Source organism: Euprymna scolopes, chromosome 21, assembly GCF_053919585.1.
Source record: "Euprymna scolopes isolate OS-2025 chromosome 21, ASM5391958v1, whole genome shotgun sequence".
NCBI lineage: Eukaryota > Metazoa > Mollusca > Cephalopoda > Sepiida > Sepiolidae > Euprymna > Euprymna scolopes.
Genome location: NC_136502.1, coordinates 80,598,288 through 80,617,128, shown reverse-complemented (window position 1 = coordinate 80,617,128; position 18,841 = coordinate 80,598,288). Strand labels below are relative to the sequence as shown.

General features: G+C 32.6%; 1 long non-coding RNA gene across 1 annotated transcript in view; it reads left to right on the top strand.

Moving 5' to 3' along the window:
- Positions 1–18,726: 18,726 nt before the first annotated feature.
- Positions 18,727–18,841, top strand: part of LOC145243015 (uncharacterized) — a 220,825-nt gene continuing 220,710 nt past the window's right edge. Inside the window, exon 1 of the long non-coding RNA XR_013862845.1 lies at positions 18,727–18,744. This is a non-coding gene — a long non-coding RNA (uncharacterized LOC145243015). The remainder of the gene's footprint in view (positions 18,745–18,841) is intronic.

The following is an 18,841-nucleotide window of genomic DNA, read 5'->3' as shown; positions in this document are numbered from 1 at the left end:
TGAGCAAATATTCAAAATAACATAGTATTTGAGGCCCGAAGAGTATCCCCTCAACACGGCTAAACGAGGAATGGGAAATGTTCTTCTAATGATGTTATCTCGAGTCACAGCTCTTAGTTGGATACTCCACAAGACCATATGAGTTCCTATCCTTGAATACAGCAAAATTCAGAAACGATTATAATAAAGATAAACTATTACACAATTGGTCAATTGAGTAGATGGAAATTAGTGTCTAATCCATTCCAAGCCAAACATACATTAAATTACATATGGATAAAACCAGAATGAAATACAAACCAAATAAAACCTAACTGCTAATATCTTCGCTTGCTATTTATGTTTTTTTTTTCTTTCTTTCTACTCTTGTTTGATATCCAAATACAAAATTCCATACAAAAAAAAAAAAAAAAAAAATGACCGCAATCAAATTAATGGGCACGCAGCACGCGCGGGGGGGAGGTGAGGATAGCTAAATTACGATTTCTAAGAAAAATAAATTTACAAAAATTTCAGTTTCCAATAAAAATTAAAACAAAGTCTTTTCAATCTATATTCTTCAAACGTGGTAAAAATTGTAATGTGTACATAATTTAAAAAATTGCTTTAAATAATTTTAATTTAAGAGGGGGGGGTAAGTAGACAAAATAAATTCAAGTCCAAATAAAAATGCTTGCAGTTAAAAAAAAAAAAAAAATTTCCAGAAAACTACTGAATTTTTTTTTTTTTTAAATCGAACAAAACCCGAATTTAAAAAGATCTTTGAAGAATTAGATGCCTGAAAAATAATCTTTTTGTCACATCTTTTGTATTCTGAAAATTTTCGTACGCAGACACAAGTTTTTCACATTACGTTTTGTACGCTGAAAATTTTGTAAGTGGAATCTTTCGTATCTAGAGGTTCCACTGTACTATACCTTAAACGAGTAGTGAACCTACGCAATAAGCTTCCCCATTTCTCCCACATTGTAATAAACTTGTGAGCTATTCAGGGTCTTCAGTGACTGGTTATGCCCCGTCTAAGCCCAAAGTTTACCAATTGTTTGATATCAAAGAGGCGATTATATGAATAAGTCATTTCAAGATCTAGAAACTGATGACGTCTGGTTGGTTTGGCAAAAGTGAAACTCAAGAGACAAAATCGGTTGTCTTCTATCAGTTGACACCATGTTTATGTCCCTTGATGAAGATTCAAATCAAGATATAAGAATGCTACTAAATTCTATGTCTAACACCCTTATTCTAATTTTGATCAAAAGCCAAGGCATGATTTTGAGTCTAAAAAAATGTCTCAAATTTAAGGCTTAAACTTAAGGGGTCTTAAAAAGAAATTATCTTTCAGGGAATCTTGCTTAATTAGTGTCTTTTTTTACATAGGGTTATCAAGGCCGGGAGGCCACTCGAGGATAAGCGTTATTGAGTGTACAGTAGTCAATGGGGTAATATAGTAATCGTTAGTAGTGGAAATTTAGTAAATTGGATTACTTAAGAGGACGGTTCATCAAGAATTTGTTTATGTTGGACTTGAAGACGACCAAATTGTACTCAGATGGAAAACAGTCAAATGGAAGAGAGTTCCACAGGTGTGCAGTTCTAAGACAGAAGCTCTGTTCATGGAATCTACGTTTTTGGTTTAGGCACAGATAAAGAGTGGGGAAAATTAATGACACTGATTCCAGCTAGACGAATGCTTTTTGTGAAAGTTTGGCGAGGGTGGGGACTATAGATTGGAGCTCAGACGAACACTTGCCATAGAAATAATCATAAAGCAGAGACAAGCTCGCAACGGGTCTTCTGTGGGAAAGAAGTTGCAGGTTAGAAAAAAGGGGCATCCACCACTAAGCTACAAAGTCTATTTTGAACTTTGTCAAGGCAGGATAAGCTGCTTCTATCAGCTCCTGCCTAGATGTGGCAACAGTACTCCATCGTTGGACGTATTCCGATCATACTTAAAAATCTGAAATATTTGAATTTTCATATGGATGGTTGTGCCCATATTGTGCGTGTAACCTAAACTCTGAAATATTCCAAAGAAACTGAAAGGAGTATTTATTAATTGAAGCTACATTTTAATGGAAAGATTTTACCCCTTCGTTACTCCTTTAAATAAACTAAATAAAATTAAATATACTAAACATGGAACATATCACTGACGCAAACGCTAAGCTGTGTCTTCAGCTCTTCATAAGACACCATACATATAGAGACACTAACTAAGGAGTTGAGCAGTGAGACTTAGGTTCACATTGAACTTAAACTTTTGCATGTTATTACAGTCAGGAAAGCAGAAAACGGAGAATTTCAAAATCTAGACTTTTGAGAGAATAAACTATTAAGACTATGAGAATTTCTACAGTGGATACGTGAGATTTTGCTACTTGTTAGGGGTATTTACATTGAAAGTGCACCAGTGCTACGAGTTTATCAGATTTGCATTGCATGTGGTCATCGGCGAGTCCGATTGCAGCATAATTAGATCCAAAGTCTTGAATTAATGGCTAACAGTAATTTATCTGAAAAAGCGATTTTCACGGATGAAGATTTAATGTGTCATGATGCTGTAGAAGTCCCCGATGCTTGAGAGCCTTCTACTTTAATAGTTTGTTTTCTCAAACTGCTAGACTTTAGAATTATATCCCTGCACCCCCCCCCCTTTTTTTCACACAGAAATCACCACTTATCAAGGCCCGGAGGCCACTCGAGGATAAGTGTTAATGGTATGCATTAGTCAATGTGATTATAGCACAGTAAACATAAGTAGTGGGAATTTTTGTGAATTGGATTACTTAGCGGGACGGTTCATCAAGAATTTGTTTACGTTGGACTTGAAGACAATCAGATTGTAGTCAGCTGGAAAGTAGGCAATTGGAAGAGAGTTCCACAGGCGTGCAGTTCTAAGAAAGAAGCTTTGTTCATGGAATCTACATTTAGGTTTAGGCACAGATAAAGAGTGTGGGAAATTATTGATAGTAGTTTTGGCTAGATGAGTGTTTTTCGTGTAAGTTTGGCGAGGAAGGGCATGGATTGAAGCTCAGCTGAGCACTTGCTATGAAAATAACGATAAAGCAGAGACAGGCTCGCAACGTCTCTTCTGTGAGAAAGAGGTTGCAGGGAAGAGCAACTTCCGACTGTACTAATATGCAGAAATTTAAATGTAACGTAAAAATATTTGGGAATCTTTCTATCAAACTCGGGAACTTGTGGAACACTTCTGAAGGTTTAAGATTCAATCCTCAGTGCGGGCAACATTCAAAATACAATTGCAAATTAGTTTGAACTTCTACCCAGTCATGGATGATGGAAGAAAAGCATCATATCCTCATGGATTAAATAAAGGTTCCATTTTGAAATTCCATGCAGATTCCCGAGTTTGATAAGGTACACCTGATAAAAAGGTCGGAAACGTTAAAAAATCACACCCAAGATGAGAACAGTCGTTTGAAAAATCAAAACCATACCAATAATCACCCTTCATCTAAAAAGTTCAGAAATATCAACAGTGACATTTGTACTGTATTTTCATTTTTGGTTGATAAAAGATAGAGTTTTCAAAAAGTTCTCATTTTCTAGTTTGAAAAGGAAAAAAAAAATATTTAGCAATATAGTAACAAGGCTTTTCAATATTCTGGATTTTTTTTTTCATATGTTCAGTAGAATCTCTACCGTTCTTATGAACTGAGGTTTAGTAGTTTCACTAAGAAACAGTTCTCATATTTTCATCAATAATGTTCTTACCAGCTGGAAACACAAATCCCAAATGGCTGCTATTTACGGACTTTGAAAAATTGTCACTCACTGTAGAAAAAAAAATGCAAATTAAATGAATTAACTACATAATTCATGCATATATATATATATATATATATATATATATATATATATATATATATATATATATAAAACATCTATCTATCTATATATATATATATAAAACATCTATCTATATATATATAAAACATCTATCTATATATATATATAAAACATCTATCTATCTATATATATATATATAAAACATCTATCTATCTATATATATATATATAAAACATCTATCTATCTATATATATATATATATAAAACATCTATCTATCTATATATATATATATATAAAACATCTATCTATCTATATATATATATATATATAAAACATCTATCTATCTATATATATATATATATAAAACATCTATCTATCTATATATATATATATATAAAACATCTATCTATCTATATATATATATATATAAAACATCTATCTATATATATATATATATAAAACATCTATCTATATATATATATATATAAAACATCTATCTATCTATATATATAAAACATCTATCTATCTATATATATAAAACATCTATCTATCTATATATATATATAAAACATCTATCTATCTATATATATATATAAAACATCTATCTATCTATATATATATATAAAACATCTATCTATCTATATATATATATAAAACATCTATCTATCTATATATATATATAAAACATCTATCTATATATATATATAAAACATCTATCTATATATATATATAAAACATCTATCTATATATATATATATAAAACATCTATCTATATATATATATATAAAACATCTATCTATCTATATATATATATATAAAACATCTATCTATCTATATATATATATATAAAACATCTATCTATCTATATATATATATATAAAACATCTATCTATCTATATATATATATATAAAACATCTATCTATCTATATATATATATATATATATAAAACATCTATCTATCTATATATATATATATATATATAAAACATCTATCTATCTATATATATATATATATAAAACATCTATCTATCTATATATATATATATATATATATAAAACATCTATCTATCTATATATATATATATATATATAAAACATCTATCTATCTATATATATATATATATATATAAAACATCTATCTATCTATATATATATATATATATATAAAACATCTATCTATCTATATATATATATATATATATAAAACATCTATCTATCTATCTATATATATATATAAAACATCTATCTATCTATCTATATATATATATAAAACATCTATCTATCTATCTATATATATATATAAAACATCTATCTATATATATAAAACATCTATCTATCTATATATATAAAACATCTATCTATCTATATAAAACATCTATCTATCTATATATATATAAAACATCTATCTATCTATATATATATAAAACATCTATCTATCTATATATATAAAACATCTATCTATCTATATAAAACATCTATCTATATATATAAAACATCTATCTATATAAAACATCTATCTATCTATATAAAACATCTATCTATCTATATAAAACATCTATCTATCTATATAAAACATCTATCTATCTATATAAAACATCTATCTATATAAAACATCTATCTATCTATCTATATATATATATATATATATATGCACACTTTGAATTGAAAAATCATGTTTGATTTCAAGAGTTTCCAACGGGTAGCTAATCTGTACAATTCCCGAAAATAAAAAAAAGAGTTTCTGATGGGTAACTAATTTTTACAAGACCTGGAAATGAAAAAGTTTTCGGTGGGTAGCTGATCTGTATAAGCCTTAGACTTTAAAATTTTGTAAGCAAATAGCAAAACTCTTGTGTGGACACAAAAATTTATGTGCAGGAATTCTAAAATATTCAATATTTTAATGGGGCAATTACGGTTTCTGATTGGTTGCTAGCAGAACGTTGATCCATTTGATTGGTCAGTTGTTATCACCAGTGTCTATAAGTAGAATCTTCCAATTTTCTTTAAGTATACCCTCATAATATAAAAATATTGCAACGTATTCAATTTACCAAATATCAAAAGGTATAGAGAATTTAAAAGTTTGTACAATAATTGAGCCCAGAAATATGTCGTTTGAAATATTTTCAGTGTATGTTGAGCTCCTGAGCTCCTACCTATGTGTAAGTATGAACAGTTAAGTATGTGTGTATTTTCTCCTACGAGTTCATTTAGGTAGTGCATAAGTTACATGACGTATATACTCGTATATTGTTTAAACTGCAATATGTCGTATTGTGTTGCCATGACAACTTGTTGATACAGGACTCGGCTTGATTGTTGTGAATGTGTGTTCTTTCTTTATATAATGTGCGATTTATATCCAAATCTTCAGCAGTTACATTGTTTTTGGTAAAGATAATTTTAACTCTTTTCATTTAGTTGAAACAGCATATTTTATTTATTTTATTTGAATTTGACGTTGTTTTTGTACTAAAATATGTAAGATTTTTATTCGTATTTTTCTAGTGCTTACACGTACACACAACAGCTGCGTCTCCATCAATAAATTTGGCATCTATGTTTCGTGGGTTAACTCTAGTTTCACTATCAGAGGAAAGGGAAGTGAGTAATAACTAATTTCCAGAAGTCTAGCAGTGGTTTAAGGAGGAATCATATTTACGTAACTGGGTATGATTTCTGATATATATTTGTGCTGGCTTTGCAGCAGAAAAAAAAATTGATTTATATGATGTAGATTTACAACTATATTCAAGCAATTTGTCAATGAAGGGTCACATAGCTATATATAAAACTCAATGATCATGCGTATGTGTGTGCGTTTGCATGTTCCCTATAGAAAAAAAAAGGTTAGACAATCTACATAAAATCTAAAAATATATTTTTTATGTAAAATTTACCAGCGGAAGACAATGAAAGTGGTCCCAAATCTTTAAGTGAATTCCTAAGGGGCTATGGGAGCATACACCTCTTAAAACTTTAAATATATCCTATTTTGGTGAAATTTAATTATATGTATAAAGTTTTTGGGGAAGACAATGGAAGTAGTCCTAAATCCATACATAACGCTCTATGCATTGAATATCTATGCGGTGCCTTAAATAAGTTTCCAGATTTTTTTGTGCAGGCATTTAAAATTGTCGTAGACTTTTGAAAATTCAGTATGTTATTACTATACCTCTTATGAAATGACTGACCAAATTTTATGATTTTAGGTTCAAATGAACAGCTACAGCAGGAATTGGAATACACCCTACTAAAGCCTGATTGTCACAGCTGGTGAATTTCAAAAATGCAATCTGGACGTGAGGACACTTTAGAAGAATGAGATGCAAAAAAAATTCTGTTTTGAACTTGGAAAAAAATGCCACAGAAACATATGGACTGCTTCAAATTGCTTTTGGGCCATCTTGCATAAATCAAGCATCAGTTTGAATGGCATAAAAGATTCAAAGAAAGGCAGGGAGTCTGTGAGGGATGATGAGAGATTTGGGAGGAGTAATGAAGTCAGAACACTAGAGTTGATTAACCAAATAAAAAATTTCTTGGATAAGAACCATTGTGTGTCTTTAGATATAAGTTCAGTTTGATGTCGGTGTAGGAACTATACACACAATTATTTGTGAGGAACTGAAGATGCGAAACATTTGCATGCAGTTTGTCTCAAGTGTGCTCAGAAAAAAATCAGAAAGAAAAACGTTGTCATGGCATCCAGACAGTTCCTCACCCTCCTTATGGTCCAGACCTTTAAGTTACCCATAGGAACAAAACCCTTAAAACTTTAAATACATACCTGCTTTTAATAAAATAATGTATGATAATAATAAAGAGCTTTCTAACATTCCAAGTCTTAACTATATTAGGTGGCGAAATAGGAATAAAAGCAAATAAAGTAATATAATGTTATGAGCAGAGTGAAAAAGTCCATGGTAGTGACCCATATTCAATCCCGGGCAATTTCGGGCCTTCCTATTAGTTAAATAAAATATGGCTTCATTCTTAGAAGTGTATGGAGGGTGACTACTCCCATGCAAAAAGAAATGCTACCCATGGAATCCATCTATATATATAAAAGCGAAAATGTGTGTATGTATGTTTGTATGCATGTATGTATGTATGTATGTATGTATGTATCATCTCAAAATAAGTATTGGTTTAAAGTTTTCAAAATTTATATCAGCAAAACCTTGTAGCATAACTGATAAAGTACTTGGTAAAATTCAGTTGTAAATTACACTCTTCTAGAGGTTGAAGGTTCCATTTAGAGCGATACTTAAAATACAATTTCGAATTACTTAATGTTTTTACCAAGTCAGGTTGACAGAATGAGCACATATTTCACCAGTGAATTAAATAAAGAGTTCCATTCGAAATTTCATGCAAATTCCCCAGTTTCACAAGAAAATTCCAGAGTTCTTCAAGAAACCGAATAATTGTGAAAGGATTAGAAAAATAATCTGAATAATCAAAATGATTATAATTATTCTTCATCTAAAAAATTCAGAAATCGATTAATTTAATTTAAATTGTGAAATTTTAGTCATGTATCAGACTTAGTTTTTGATTAAAAAAAAAACACCTCATAATCATAAAATGATTGGAATAAAAAAGATGTTTTGATTTTAAAACAAAAAAAAACTTATGTATACTAATTATATATATGTTCATTCCCACACACATTATATATATATATATATTCCTGTGGAAATATACTTTATTTCCTTATAATATATACCAATCATTATTTAAGAAGCTCAATGTAATTACAGAGCAATATAATGAATGAATGACAAAAGTCTATATTCCAAAGTTCATGATGTTGACCATCTTACAATTTGGAATATAGACTTGTCATTCATATATATATATATATATATATATATATATATATATAATCTGCTGTTATGCATTGAATGTATTTTCCAAATTTCAGAAGAATTAATGTAGTGATTTTAGAGTGTTCTTCAATTATAGACACACACACATTATATACACACATATATATATATAAGTATGATATGCATTAGATGTAAAAGCCTTCAAGGCAAATGTTCCATTACAGTTACATAATAGCACTAATATTTAATATTTGGATTTTTAAAAGTTTTTTTTATTGTTGTTCCATGACTAAATAAAACTTAATTGTACTTAGGTCGACTATTCTTCATTAATGCATAGGTTGAGGGGGGATTATCCACACAACTGCCTCCCTCCTCCTCCGTCAAGGTTACTGGCCAGCTGAATGAATGGAAATATCCATGAATGTTTATTTGAAGCTAATCTTTTATAGAGAATTCTCTTCCTTGCCCACTGCATTGTGATCGACCCTAAGTGTGTCACCAACCAAGGTCAACATGTCAATTATAACCAAATCCCATCAATCATACTACTATTCATTCCATCATTAAATCTCATTGTAAATTGATCCCCATTTTCTTAGTACTGTGAAAAAATTTGCAAAATGTTAAGATGTAACAGGTTTCTATTGACTCTTACATGCCAAATTATCAGATTATGTAGAAAAGAGAATAACATAATTATTACGGATTTACAATTCGCTTTAATAAAATTATCTTTAGGTGTTTCACTGTAGTTCTATTTCTTGTAATAATCTCAATAGTTCTCTATCTACAAAAAAAGTTTGTTTTAATTCATGGTCTGATACGAATTCTACTGGTTATTCTATTGAAGGACAGTTTCATTTTAATTATTTGCTGATGTGATGAGAAGGTGTTTGCTGATGTGAAAGTTGAGGTTTTCAATCACCGTGGAATTTCAACGGGTACTGCTATCCATTGCACTGAAAAGATAATTGGCAATAATTAATCGCACTAGGCAATGATACCTGACCGAAAGAAAACTACACGACATGATTAATTTTCAAAATAAAATATTCAACATATATACTCTCAACAAATTCGACAAGCAGCAATATCTCATCCCTTCATCGAGTTCCCTTGATGCTGGAAAGCCTTCTACTCTAATAGTTTCTTTCCTCGGACTGCTAGATTTTGGAATTTCCTCCCTGTTTCCTATTTCCATGACTTTACTGATATGAAGGAGTTTAAATGTAATGTGAACAGACATCTTGCTCCCCAACTCCCTTCAATGTCTGTTAGACATAATTCCAAATAATAGCATAATAATTCCAATAATAAAGGACCTCTCTGATAATATTGTGTCCGAGATGGGTATATTTGCTGATACTACAATGCTCTATAGTAGGCATAAGGGAAGAACAGATGTACATAAATCTTAAACAATGGCAGAATCGTTAGAAAATGACCTCCAGACTATAGTGGAATGGGGCCGTAAATGGATGGTAACATTTAATGCTAGTATGACTAAGCTGCCCCCCTTTAACAATTATAAGACGCCTATCTGACTGCTTCTATCAATGACAAACAGCACCCTACCTGAGAATTCTACCTTCAAACTCCTCTGCCTAACATTTGCAGAAATACATAGAGGACATTGCAACAAATACATAGAGGACATTGCAAAGGCTGTTGCAAAGAAGGCGAGTTCGAGCTAGAAGACTACTCACACCTGATAGTATCCTGTGCCTTTACAAGGCCACCAGTCGCCAATGCATAGAGTATTGTTATCACATCTGGGCTGGTGCATCTACAATTAGTCTCTCCCTCTTAGAATGGGTTAAAAAAAAAAAAAAAGTTGTCAATCTAATCGGTCCCACTTTATCAACTAAGCTCCAGCCCCTGTCCCATGGCACAATGTTGCATCATTGTGTCTGTTTTACAAATATTTTAATGGAATGTGTTCTGATAAGCTTGTTTCACTTGTACCCCTTGACGTACATATCCCAGACAAACCTGCTTAGAAATAAGATTTCACCCCTTCACTGTTGAGGTCCCTAAATACCAAGAAAGCTTTCCGTTCTAATAGTTATTTCTCTCATAGAGCTAAACTTTGGAATTCCCTTCCTTCTGCCTGCTTCCCTGATATGCAGAAGTTTAAATGTAACAAACAAATATCTTGTTAATCTTTCCTAGACATGGCCCCAAATAATAGCCCCGGGTCCAAGTGGCGAGATGCTTTGTAAGGGGTGAACAGGAGTTTAAAAAAAAAAAAAAAAAAAAAAAAAAAAAAAGAAGCCCTTACGTCCAAGTGACAGCACACCTTGTTTGGAGCGAGAAAGAGTAATAAAAAATCGTTGGTTAAAGTCGAACCATCTGATCGGAGGAAAACAATTCCGAATTGATGCAAAGTGTCCAGTTACTTCTAGGACGTATTTGAAAAGAATCTGGTTAACAGATCTCGACAATACATTTCAATGAATGCGAGGCGACATCAAAAGAAAAAAAACAGATGTCTTCCGATTTTACCTTACGTGTAGTTTGCTTTTGCTAAAAAGGAATAAAGACATTTTTATATTTTCATAGGACTATCACCATACAGTCTATTAAATTATTATATAATCTATTTGCTAAAGGTTGTGTACCATCATTCTTTTATACATAGCAGAAATACTACAACCCCCCCCCCGCACTCAACCAAGTCAGTCAGTCAGTGTGGTGGTTGACACCAGCCAAGTCTAAACTATGCATTTCATAGAGTGCATCCCACATACATTCGGTGAGTAGTATGTTAGTTGGTCTGCGACTGTTTTTTTTGGGTTTTTTTTTTTTTTTCAGAAATTTGCAGCTAACCTGTATATCTAAAAGCTATTCTATCCAACCACCAAACAAAGGAACCAATTGATGGAATATAGTCACTCCACATCACAACAAAAATGTCAAACATTTAGAGCATTGCTAAAGCTGCTGCAAAGAAGATGTGCTTTCTCTACCGTGCTAGAAAGCTACTTTCACCTGAAAGTATCCTGTACATCTATAAGGCCACCATTCGCCCATGTATGGGGTATTGTTGTCACATTTGGGCTGGTGCATCTGCTGCTCGTCTCTCTCCTGGATAGGATTAAAAATAGACTTGCCAACTTGATAGGTCCTGAACTGTCATCTAAGCTTCAGCCTCTGTCCCATCTACGAAATGTTTCATCCTTCTGCTTGTTGTACAAGTATTTTAATGTTGAATGCTCTGATGAACTGCAAGCACTTGTGCCCCCTCGACATAAAATACCTCCGTGAAACCCAACAAGCAGCTAAATCCCACCCCCTACTCAGAGATACCTAGGTGTAAGAAAGCCTTCTACTCCAATAATTTATTCCCCAGAACTGTTAGACTTTGGAACTCTTCCGTGATTCTGCTTCTGTACTGACATGCAGAAGTTCAAGTGCAATGTGAACAGATATCTTTCTGCTCATCTCCTTTCAAAATGTCCCTGCAACTCATGTCCCCCGATAGTAGCCCCCTACTTCAAAGTTGCACTGTGCCTTGTTTGGGGTGAAAGTTGAAAAAGTCGACGGTTTAATAACAGCTCAGAACAGAGATACATTCATACAGAGAGAGAGAAGAGGATAAAATTGCATGCAAGAGAAGGCATGTTATAATATGTGATGAATGGAAAGAGAATTGTTATGCTCGAGTATTCAATAGCAGCTAACGGCATATATACATTTATACAACAAAAAAAAATATTGAAATTGCTCCAGACAAAGCCAGTTGATGTAAGGAGCTAAAAAAAAAAAAAAATTCTACTTCAAGCTCAAAAAACTAGCTAATGATAAGTATTAGATTGATAGATTCTGACCCAGAATATAGCGATTCTTCCCTTTTTTTCTATAAACATCGGTACTCATGCAGAAAGTGATCTGTGCTGAAATAACGTTATTTTAAAAGCCATTCTTAACATGGGGAGGGTGTTTTGTACCTATTCTGTACTTTAGCTTACAATTGAATAAAAAAACATCATAAAACTTTAATTAAATGTGGAAATACGATTTAAACAAGGCCGATAGCCATTAGTCGCGTGCTCTCGTGTAATGAATGAATGCGTGAATGTAGGATTGACATGAAATTCTTAAAGATAAACTAAAATGACCGAAAAATGGGCTGAAATGACTTAAATAAATAAAAAGTAAATGACTTAGAATGACTTTAATGAACTTAAGGATGAATTGAATAACCTTAAGAATGACTTGAATGCTTAAAAAAATAAGTGGAATCCTTCAAAAACAACTTGAATGATCTGGAGAAGGACTTGAATGGCTTTGAGACTGACTGGTTGTAAAGTGGGTGATCATTTTACATTAAATTAATACAGAAAAGTGATCCCCCACGTTATATCACAAAGTTACAAACATAAGTACAGCATGCAGTAAAAACAGATACTAGACTTTGATCTTGGCGAAAAGGCCTAGAAAGGCTTAAAAAGCTAATAGCAGCATCTATTAACAAACCTTTGATTTTAACCAAAAAGGCCAAGCACAAAAGTGTTACGGACAGACCGACAGACCAACTTATAGAGTCGCTTGCATGCAACTAAAAATAGTGCGGATCACTCTCTGCATTAGCACCTAAACATCGAGCATGGAATGCGAGAACTAAAGGACAAAATAAGGGAAGCGAAAGTTACAAGGCTGCCATGAGTAGACCCAAGATCCACTTCTCTCCTTGATATCAAATCCGACCTTCAAGGGCAAGTGCTTAATATTCTACGAATGTAAATAATATTTGTTATTTCTATTTTATTTTGCTTTGACTTGCTAATAAATTTAGTACAGAAGCTCTTGTATAAAAATATAACAATGAACTTCATATTTTTTACTAGGAAATTATTTATCAAAAAATGTTTTCTTTTATTTCTTATGGAAACTGCATGAATATTTTATTTTAATTCATGCAGATTTCCTATTCATTATTGAAACCCAATTCTCTATTAATAAGTATCCAATATATATTAATGATTTTAAAAAAATAAGACTTGGGTACAATCTCCTGGAATCGAAACCAAAACGTAACACTAAGCTTAATCATTACCTTTTGAGCTATGAATAGATGAATGCGTTGCCTCCGTTCAGTCTTGCTCGTGTAATTGTGAGGCAAGGGTTTTGCAATCTCCAACCACATCTCTCCTGAATCGGCACTGTTTGAGTCAGTGGCAAGGAGAAGTTCAAGACGATTGGACGCAATGCCGAGATAAGTGGAGAGCACATACAGCAACTGGAAGTCCCAGATAGTCACCCATTTAGTACTGACAAGGTTTAACGTTGCTTAACTTCGGTGATCAAATGGAAACCAGTGTTTCAATATGATTCTGCCGCATATAAATATATGTACAGATGAATACGAAAAGTTAAAACTAAGCGACTTTGAGCTATGAATGTTTGGTACTAGTGCACTTATTGATCCGTGCTGAAATAATGACGTTATTATTTAAAAAGCCATTCTTAACATGATGGGAGGGTGTTTTGTACCTATTCTATACTTTAACCTTACAGTTGAATAAAAAAAACTTTAATTAAACTTGGAAATACGATTTTAAAAAATAGCGCGGATCAGTAAGTGCATTAGCGCCGAATGTTTAATTTGGAGCATGTGCAAAAGAAACAGCAATCATAATGATTTATTCGACTTATGCTGACAAGGTCAACTGTTTTGTTTGCAATTTTGACTTCTTATCTGCCATTTTGGCCGGCTAAAAACCAACTCAAAAATGTGCTACAGATCTAAATACCCTATATGTCAAAGTTTAACTCTATAGACCAAATATTCAGAGAGGAGTTTGGTAGAGACTTTTCATACACAAGGTTACTTATATATATATATATATATATATATATTACTATAATAATTAAATACTTATAGACACTATTAGTGTTTCATCCGTTCGGGAATCATCAGTGCAAAGTGTCGATTAACACAGGCGGATAGATCCGAACCCGGCAAAAGAAACCATCTCTGGCTTCATTGGCAAGGATCCAATCCATATGCTAGACTATTTTAATCTTCAATTATGCAGAATCTAGAAACTATGCCTAAATAGAATTTAGCCTAATAATGAATAGAACCAATCATCGGTGAAAGTGCACTGGGGGACCACCCGAAGATTTACCTTTAAAAAGTTGATTACGAGGAGGTTCAAAATGAGAAAATGCCTTTCGGAATAAACACCCCCAACCTCCCCATGTTAAGAACGGCTTTCGGAATAAACACCCTTTGCAGATTGAACAACGAGTGCGGCAACCGTGCATTGATCGTCTTCGGGTGGTCCCCCAGTGCACTTTCACCTAATCATCTAATAAGAAACCATAACAAATGAATAAGTAATTAATTTGTTTAAAGGAATATGGAAATTAGTTCATTTTCATGTAGTCTCTCGCATATCGCAAATTCATTTTAATAATTTTTAAATAGAGATATTTTGATATTAATGTCAGAGCAAGAAAATCTCAACATCATAGGTATATAGATTTGACATCTAATTTGTAAATGTTATGGTTTTTGCCCTTGGTTGCGATTTGGAACCACTAGGTGGTGGCATAAAATGCTAGCAGCCATATTAAAAATGGTTAAGCCACAGATATGGATATTTCACACGAGAAGAACTTACTTGACTGGGGTTAACTATTATACATTGCAAAAACTTATTAAGGAGGATTAACAGTATTGACGGCAATTATATATATATATATATATATATATATATATATATAGTTTAACTGACTTGTAGCCTCGGACTTCCAAAATCCAGTTTAACAAGTTTGAAAGATAGCTAGTATTTATAGCTCCTCAAGATATTTAATATTTTGGTGCCTATACAGTTTACAGGCCGTGCTATTTGTTTTTAAGATGAGATTTTCAAAATAAGTTTATTTTTGTTTTCAATTTAATAGATATTTAACAGAGAAGCCATCAAATGAAAAAAAAAAAAAAAAAAAAAAAGGTAAAGAATTCAAATACATATTCAAATAAATATTACCAGAGGCAAGATGTTACTGTTCTACTTACCTGGATAAGTTTTGTGTTTCAACGTATTTTAAAACTTTTGTTCTGTAAGAAATAATTGTCTGCGTCAGCCTCTCTTAGTGTCGGAGTTATAATCTTAAACAATGGTCTTGTTTGAGATGCATTCTATTGATTCTTGGTCACGCGTGGTTCACGCGTGAACGTGATTTCGCGTTATGTCCCCCCCTACTTAATATTTCAAGCAGCTGCATACCGCATAGCGTTGGTACTTTTCGAGATCGGCATTCAGGCAGTGGGAATGGTTGGACGCACATCTGTGCTTCCAGGCCTTAGAGGTCGCAACAGGGCAACATATTGCAAGTTTCTCCCGGTTTCAAGCCACATCATAAGGGAATTCGCCATAGTTCGGTTCGAAAAATAAATAGTACTGAGTTGATAAGTTAAACCGACGAAAAACATGCAGTCTTTGGAGTCTCAACAGTGGTCCAAACGTCAGAAACTAAACAAAATACTAATATGTGGGGAATTTTCACAAAAGAATTTTAAAACTTTGCAACAATGGTTGTTGCGAGTTATGGCGTAGGTAAAAAGTGGGTACTTATACAGTTTAATCAAGACATTAAAAAATGAAAAGGGTACTAGTGCAGAGAGTGATCCAGACGTAAATAATAACGTTATTATTTAAAAATCATTCTTAACATGGGGAGTGGAGGGTGTTTTGTACCTATATATACTTCAACCTTACAATCGAATAAAAAAACAAAACTTTAATTAAACTTGGAAATACGATTTAAAAAATAGCGCGGATCACTCTCTGCACTAGCTCCATGAAAAGGTACTTGCAGTTTAATCAAGACATTAAAAAAATGAAAATTTTGAAAAATTAAATTGTACGTATCCGTTATGGAATGAATTCTCCGAAAAAAAAAAAAAAAAAAAAAAAAAAAAAATTCATCAAGTACTTTTCTTTTTACAGCAAAAAAAAATTTGTTATGATATCGAGTAAAAGGTTCGATTTTTAGGAAGAAAAGGTAGTATTAAAGATGGGGGAGGGAGTGCCGGCGCTTTACATGGAGTTATCTCTTCGTGGTGTTTATAAAATTCAAACAATTTTTTAAAAAATTCAAGATGTCTGCTTTCAATGCACTCTCATAAAAACGTGTTTTTCCGCTGTAAAAAAAAAAAAAAAAAAAAATTAAAAAAAATACTCGATCAAATTAAGTGAACTTTTTTTTTCGGAGATCTTCTGTTCAGAACGGATACGTAAAATATAACCTTTTTTCGATATTTTCATTTTTTAAATGTCTTGATTAAACTGTACATGTACCCAGAAGAGTAGTAAATTTCTCTCTAAAGATGATCGAGTTTAGATCACAATAGACACGTATTGTCTATTAAAATTATATATATATATATATATATATATATATATATATATAAACAAATAACTATAACCAAATATAAGAAAATAAACTTTTTTTTTTTACTTAACTGCATAAATTGCATGTGTGTTTTTGTATTGTAAAATTTATTATATATGCATTTTTTATTATTATTTTTTACTTAGCCAAGCTCGCATGGTTTTTAAACATGGTTAGCAACTCTGGAGGAATTGGTCATTTAAAAAAAAATAGTAAATATATATATATATATATATATATATTTAGGGGCTTAGTGGAATCATAAGCCTAAGGACAATGGTGGTTACGGTAAGCCTTTTTATTGCCTCTACAGAGTTTGAACTGAATCAAACCCACTTTTGTCGAACTAAACCTAAAACTTATGTTATGGTTAGTGTAAGATTAAAAGTTTGATTGGTAAATGTGTATTTCAGCGGACCATGGTTCCACGCAAGAACGTAAAAAAGAACAAATGTGACATCAAAAAGGGCAATCTGATAAGCCTTAGAAAGGCCAAATTTTCAAAACAAGATGACGGTCTCGATTGTTGTACATTAAGTTTAATAAAAAATGCTGTAAAAATAAAAATTAATTCTTTTCAGGTTTTATTTCAGCCTTAGGGTCTCATGTGTTTTATATAAAAATAAATAATTTTCATAAATTTTTGTCTGTTAAATAATTTACGCCGCTGAAATACACATTTGCCGTTTGATCATTGTGGTATAGAGAACCAAATGAAGACTTGCCTTTAAAAAGTTGATGCCGACATCATCCGTGTTCTGCAGTGTTCCCTGTCTGCCTTATTGCTTTGTACATTGCGCCCATTCATCTTATGTGACGCGGTGGGGTGCTAGCAGTACCTCTGTGAGCATTTCATTTGTTACCAGTTGCTTGCCGACGTACAGGCATCATACCGAGTCTGGACGTGAGAATAAGGTACGTTGCGGACGGGGGCCTCTACAGGATGCGGGGCGGAGGTCATTGGTTCATTTATGAGCTTGTTCAGCAACTCCCCAGAGTCGACGTCATCATCTAGATGTAAATCGACTCCCGAGTTGGGGTCGCGAAATAACAATCATTTCGCAATTCTTCATGCCGGCCTCATCTCGGAGCATCCAGTCCATTCTCAAGTCGGAATTAAATTTTCGACAATACGGTGTGAACGAATGTCACAGTTAAATTTATTGCCGGCAATAAGTTTTATGATATTAAGAATTTCATATTTCTCATGTTTTATCTTATGCCGACTTCCAATAGGAAGTATCGGCACGAGAGGGGGGGGCTGACCCTAGCGAGGGGAAAAAAGGAAATAGTTTCACCAAACAACGGCAACTGTCGGAGAGGAGGAAAAAAAAAAAAAAAGAGAGAGAGAAATACCTTACCTTAATGTTCTTGCAACAGATTGCCGATGTTGCGACATTGTATAGTAAATTACTGTACCAAGGTCAGCTAATAATCACAGGAAAATAATTATAGACCTGAAAGGATCTTAATAGTCAATGTAGACAAAATAAATGGCTTGAGCCAAAACGCGAGCTAATCTGCGAAGAAGAAGAATAAAGGGTGGGGAGAAAGAAAAAGACATGCGCAACGGGCCTCTTTTATGGCAGACGAGTCACGTGACATCGATTACAATAAAAATGATCCCTAGCAATGTACTCGCTTATTAGTCTCAAACATTCGTCAGAAGCTGCAGGAAAGTGAGTACCCCCAACTTTTTTTCTGACAATCTAGTATCTTTAAAGTGGCCGCCATTTTTTTTCTTGTTACATAGGAATACCTTTTAAAAATCAACTT